Source organism: Delphinus delphis, chromosome 19 (assembly GCF_949987515.2).
Source record: "Delphinus delphis chromosome 19, mDelDel1.2, whole genome shotgun sequence".
NCBI classification, from domain to species: Eukaryota; Metazoa; Chordata; class Mammalia; order Artiodactyla; family Delphinidae; genus Delphinus; species Delphinus delphis.
In genome coordinates this window covers 21,511,082-21,517,344 of record NC_082701.1, presented here as the reverse complement: position 1 = coordinate 21,517,344, position 6,263 = coordinate 21,511,082, and positions in this window count along the sequence as shown.

The window sequence follows — 6,263 nt, the reverse complement described above, 5'->3', positions numbered from 1 at the left end:
TCGCGAAAAATGGTTAATACGTTGCTACTCGCGAGATTCTCCCCACCCTTCCTTCTCTCTCAATTGTCTTAGGCTTCTCGGCCGTAGGTATGGAGTTTGCTAGTTGGAAGTGTTCGGCTCCTCTGCGAAAATTGGCACTTTCGTTTTGGCTTTTAAGCAGTTTGCAAATTTAAATCCCCAGCTCTCTTTACTAAAAGACTAGCTCTTCGAAAATACTGTTATCGGGAATATTTTATTAAAATACTCGCTTTCTTGAGATACTAGGTGGAAAAAAATGTTGGGTATTTGTAACAATGTCCCAAGCTAGCCCGGTACACTTAATTTACATGTCCTAATTTTCTTTTTAATTTCAGAAATATTTTTCTTGAGCAATTCCAATATTTTTGAAGATCTGGGAGATTCTGGATTAAGAAAAACTTGTTTGCAGCAGTCAGATCATCGGATGCTGTTAATTATCTTTAGGATCCCAAAGGTGTTCACAATTGATTGTATCTTTTTTGTAATCATAGTGAAAACAAGCAGTTTAGCTAATACTCTACACTACAAATCACAAAGAATGTGTAGTCATATCTCTTGTATCAGTAAATCCTCCCAAAGAGAAAGCTGGAGTAATGCCGATAAGTTCGTGGCCACTGGAACAAGAGCCAGGCTAAAATACAATTGTGCTAGCATTGGGTGGAAGTTCTTAAAATAGTTAAGGCTGCATTTTTTTTTCAATGTTCTTTTTTTCCATACACACCCTTGAGAATAACTGCTGAAAAGTTGGATTTTACCTAGTTTGCTGTCAGGATATTAAGCAATGGATTTCCACTGGTTCTTTAGTCTCAGACTTTCCCCATATTTCAAAAATGATATGCAAACATCCTCCAAAGCCATTCCAGCAGGTAACTGCAGTTCAGATGAGCAGGCACAGCAGTGTAAATTTAATAAGAATAAATCTTTATTTGCCACATGCTTATTGCCACAAAGATATAAACCATGCTCCTTGAAAGTAGAACTTAAATTTTACTTCTTGTCTATTCCTCGTGCCCTCATTCCTTTCAGTCACTACACAGTGAGTTTCTCGGGGCAGGAATTGCCTCTCATTTCTGAATCCCCACTACCTAGCACTGTACCTGGGCTTAGTAGACAAATGTTTTACTGGGCCTAAAAAGCTTCTCTAGACCCAGCTCTTCTCCCCTTGCCAAACCCCAGCCACACTGACCTTCCACCTGCAGACAATTCCTTCACTCCTTCCTCTCCCAAGGTCCTTGAACATGCCTTTTTAACTGCTGGGAGGTCTTTCCCTACCCCACCCCCCCTCTCCTCACTGAGGCCAACTTATTCAGATCTCAATGTAAATGTCTCTTGCTCTGGACTAGAGAAGCAAGGCTTCTCTAACCCGTCACTTGATCAGGTCCTCCGTTATATTATTTCAAATTTCTCTTTAATACCACTTTCACCATCAAAATTAATTAAGTACATGATGATGCATTCAATGCCTGTCTTCCCTGCTAAACTATCAAATCCAGGAAGGGCGGCTGCTTTCACTACTGTCTAGTGATACTGCCTAGCCTAGCTCCTGACACATGTCAGAGACTCAATACATATTGTTGGGATAAACTGATAGTGTTGTCAGATAAAATACAGAACACTCAATTAAATTTGAATTTCAGATAATCAACAAATTTTTTTTAGTGTAAAAGTATGTTCATGTAAATCTAGCAAAAGCATTTATCCAAATGAGAATTTCCAAAGACAGTTCATATTTAAAATGCTGTGGGAATTCCCCGGCAGTCCAGTTGTTAAGAGTCCATGCTTTCACTGCCAAGGGCCTGGGTTTGATCTCTGGTTGAGGAACTAAGATCCCACAAGCCATGTGGCACAGCCAAAAAATAAATAAATAGAAACAAAAAATAAAATAAAATGCTGTTTCCTTTCCTGTTGTCAAAGTACTCTTCATCCAACAAATATCTGTGGAGTCCTAATACTTGTGTATTAGGAGCTGGTAATATAAACTTGAAAGCACAGTCCCAGCCCTTGATGGGCTCACCTGATTTAGAGTTCTGAAAATATGACTGGTCACTGTAATTGTAGGCACCGAAAAATTTTTTGTTAATTTATTCTTACGCCCAAAGCATCGCTGTTGGATACACAGTTACATTTCCCCATGAAAGCTCTCTGTACAAATAAACAATAATGTCTGTATTAAGTGTGGCTAGGAAATGTTAAATCATATAAAACTTGAAAACAGAATAAACTTTACCAAATTTTAGTCACAGAATAGAATAAGTTATTATTTCTCATCCGAAAATGCAGCTGAAATGACATTGTGGAAAAATTTGTACTCTAAAAGTAAAGATAGGAGAGACGTGTCATTAAATAAGAAAAGCATTTAAGGTACACATAGGAGTAATCTTATATGCCAAGAAGAGGAGGATGGACAAATTTTAAATGACTAAGCTTTGTGGGAGACTCCAGAGGACTCTTTAAACCAAAATCTAAACTAACAAATTGGCCTTGGGGTGAGGGAAAATTATTATAACTTTAGTTAAATATTTCCCCTTGTGTACAGCCTAAGGAGAAGCTTTCTGACCTGCTTTGGGGGATTTACAGGGAAACTACAGTCATCACCTGACTGATCACCTTGGGCTTCCCAGAGTTGCCCTGACTCCCTGCCCTGGGAGGTCATGCAAATAAAGCAAATCATGCAGTCCTGGAATTTCAGAGTTCAAAGTTTTTCTGTAGAGGGAAGCAACCCTTGTTTTACAAAGGCACAATTCTCACCAGTTTTGGCCAATCTCAGCAGTTGTATTTAAAAATTTAGACACACTCAAAATGGCTTGAAGGCTTAAAGACATAACACCATAAAACTCCTAGAAGAGAACATAGGCAAAACATTCTCTGACAATAAATCATACCGATGTTTTCTTAGATCAGTCTCCCAGGGCAATAGAAATAAAAGCAAAATTAAACAGGGGACTTCCCTGGTGGTCCAGTGGATAAGACTCCACACTCCCAGTGCAGGAGGCCTGGGTTCGATCCCTGGTCAGGAAACTAGATCCCACATGCGTGCCTCAACTAAGAGTCTGCATGCGGCAACTAAGATCCCATGAGCCACAACTAAGACCAAGCACAGCCTAAATAAATAAATAAATATTTTTAAAAATGTACCATATCTTTTAAAAAATAATAATAATAAACAAATGGGACCTAATCAAACATATAAGCTTTTGTACAGCAAAGGAAACCATAAAACGAAAAAACAAGCTGCAGACTGGGAGAAAAATATTTGCAAATGATGAGACTGACAAGGGCTTAATTTCCAAAATATACAAACAGTTCATGCAACTCAATAACCAAAAAAAAAAAAAAAAAAACAATCGAAAAATGGACAGAAGATCTAAATAGACATTTCTCCAAAGAAGACATACAGATGGCCAACAGGCACATAAAGAGATGTTCAACATTGCTAATTATTAGAGAAATGTGGAAATCAAAACTACAGTGAGATACCAGCTCACACTGGTCAGAATGGCCATCATTAAAATGTCTACAAATAATAAATGCTGGAGAGGTTGTGGAGTAAAGGGAACCCTCCTACACTGTTGATGGGAATGTAAATTGGTGCAGCCACTGTGGAAAACAGTATGGAGGTTGCCCCCCAAAATAAAAATGGAGTTGCCATATGATCCAGCAATCCCACTCCTGGGCATGTATCTGGACAAAACTATAACTCAAAAAGATACATGGGGCTCCCCTGGTGGCGCAGTCGTTGAGAGTCTGCCTGCCGATGCAAGGGACACGGGTTCGTGCCCCGGTCTGAGAAGATCCCACATGCCGCAGAGCGGCTGGGCCCGTGAGCCATGGCCGCTGAGCCTGCGCATCTGGAGCCTGTGCTCCGCAACAGGACAGGCCACAACAGTAAGAGGCCTGCGTACCACAAAAAAAAAAAAAAGAAAAAATCAGAGTAATTTTGATGAACTCATGCCAACGCTTAATAAGGTGGACCAGTCACTTCATCTAATCAGCTCATTAAGTCTCATGTCATCTGCCATCATGTTAGACACTGGTGGAGACCTTTACATCCAGGCCCTCTTGCAGCAATGAATGAGGAGTTACCACACCTGAGTTCAAGTACTTAATTCTATCCTCTTTTATTCTTTTTTCTTGATAGTATTAATTTTACTTCTGTAGATGATTAAAAAGTTGTCATGAAAAACTTGGTCTTTTTCTTTTTTTTTTTTTTTTTTTTTTGGCTGAGCTGCATAGCGTGTGGGACCCTAGTTCCCCCATCAGGGATGGAAACGGGGCCCCTGGCAGTGAGAGCACAGAGTCCTAACCACTGGACAGCCAGGAATTCCCTGTCTTTTTCATTTTTTTTTAATGAAGATTTATGGGCTCAAACATTTAAGTAAAAAACTTTTTTTGTACCCATGTGACCCAAAGCAACAAGAACATTTTCAGGGAGTGATTTGGAGAGTAGATTTTTCTGCCTTCATTCAGAATGTTTTCTGGCTCCTAATTTACTGGATGCTCTTTTCATATACAAATCCTTATCTACGTTTTCTGGTCCAACTCAAATGTCATACTTTTTAAAAAAATTTTATTTGTTTATTTTTGGCTGTGTTGGGTCTTCGCTGCTGCGCGCGGGCTTTCTCTAGTTGCAGCAAGTGGGGGCTACTCTTCGTTGCAGTGCACGGGCTTCTCATTGCGGAGCACGGGCTCTAGGTGTGCGGGCTTCAGTAGTTGTGGCACGCGGGCTCAGTAGTTGTGGCACACAGGCTTAGTTGCTCCGCGGCATGTGGGATCTTCCCAGACCAGGGGTCGAACCTGTGTCCCCTGCATTGGCAGGTGGATTCTTAACCACTGGGCCACCAGGGAAGCCCCTCAAATGTCATACTTTTATAAAGCTTGCTCTTACCACTCCCAACCTTCTTTTGAACCTCCACACTGCTCTGTATCATTCTTATGACATTTATTACCTTATGTTTTGAGGTATGAATATATTGTCTATATCCTTCTTGAGGGGTCTCAGTGGGCACTAGTACACGGAGAAGGACCTTAAAGTCCCACACACATATTTATTGAAGAAAAGAATGGGGAAGCTTGGACAAGCCACTTAGCTTCTCTGTTCCTTAGTCGCCTCACTAATGCAACCTATTTCAGGGGTAAGTTGTGAAGAGGTAAGTTGTGAATGGAATGAGTTAACATGTGCCAAGGAATTTTGAAAGATAAAAAATGAGGGGCAGTGTAAGATACTTTTTCCTGTTCATGAATACTATGCTTTGCTTGTTCATAACTATAATCTTCTGTGTGAAGATAAATGGCTAAATGATTCCAAAAGAGCCAGAAGATGATCTCAAGAGGTGATGAGCTTTCAAGATTCTTAAGATTTTAAGCAGACTGGAGAGTGGTAGTGCCACACAATGAAAGAGCTTGTAGCTTAAGGTCAGACACGAATTTTTTTTTTTTTTTTTTGGCTGTGTTGGGTCTTCGTTGCTGTGCCCGGGACTTCTCTCTAGTTGTGGCGAGCAGGGGGTACTCTTCACTGTGGTGTGTGGGCTTCTCATTGCTGTGGCTTCTCTTGTTGCAGAGCACAGGCTCTAGGTGCGCGAGCTTCAGTAGTCGTAGCATGCAGGCTCAGTAGTTGTGGCTCATGGGCTCTAGAGCGCAGGCTCAGTAGTTGTGGTGCACTGGCTTAATTGCTCCACGGCATGTGGGATATTCCCGGACCTACGCACCCTGCATTGGCAGGCAGATTCTTAACCACTGCACCACCAGGGAAGTCCCCAGACGTGAATTTTTATCTCTTCTTTGGCCCTTGCTGGGTTAGCTTTGTTACCCTAAGTAACTTACTCAACTTTTCTGAGTCCGGGTTTCCTTATTTGTAAAATAGGGATGAGGAAATTGTGTTATTGCAGGGCAGTACGAGAATTAGTAATAATGCACGTAGTAGTATATGCTACCTAAGTGGGAAGAATCGTTAATACTTAGGGACCTGGGTTGAAATAGCCCCATATTTGCTCTTTATTCTGTTGACAATATTTTCATCGTGGTATTTAAAGGAGCTGTTACAGAGTATGCAAAAATTAGTTTGCGCCGGAACTTGGGAATATGTATTTGTTCAATGAGTTATTAATAAAGTCTTGAATTTAAAAATTCCTCCTAAGTCCGTTTCAATAAAGTTTTGCTCAAACGCGGAGCTGGGATCTTATCGCGAGAATCTGGCGGAATGCGTTTCTGGCCCGGGACTTGCTCTCGCGTTGTTTGAGCAGGCAGTG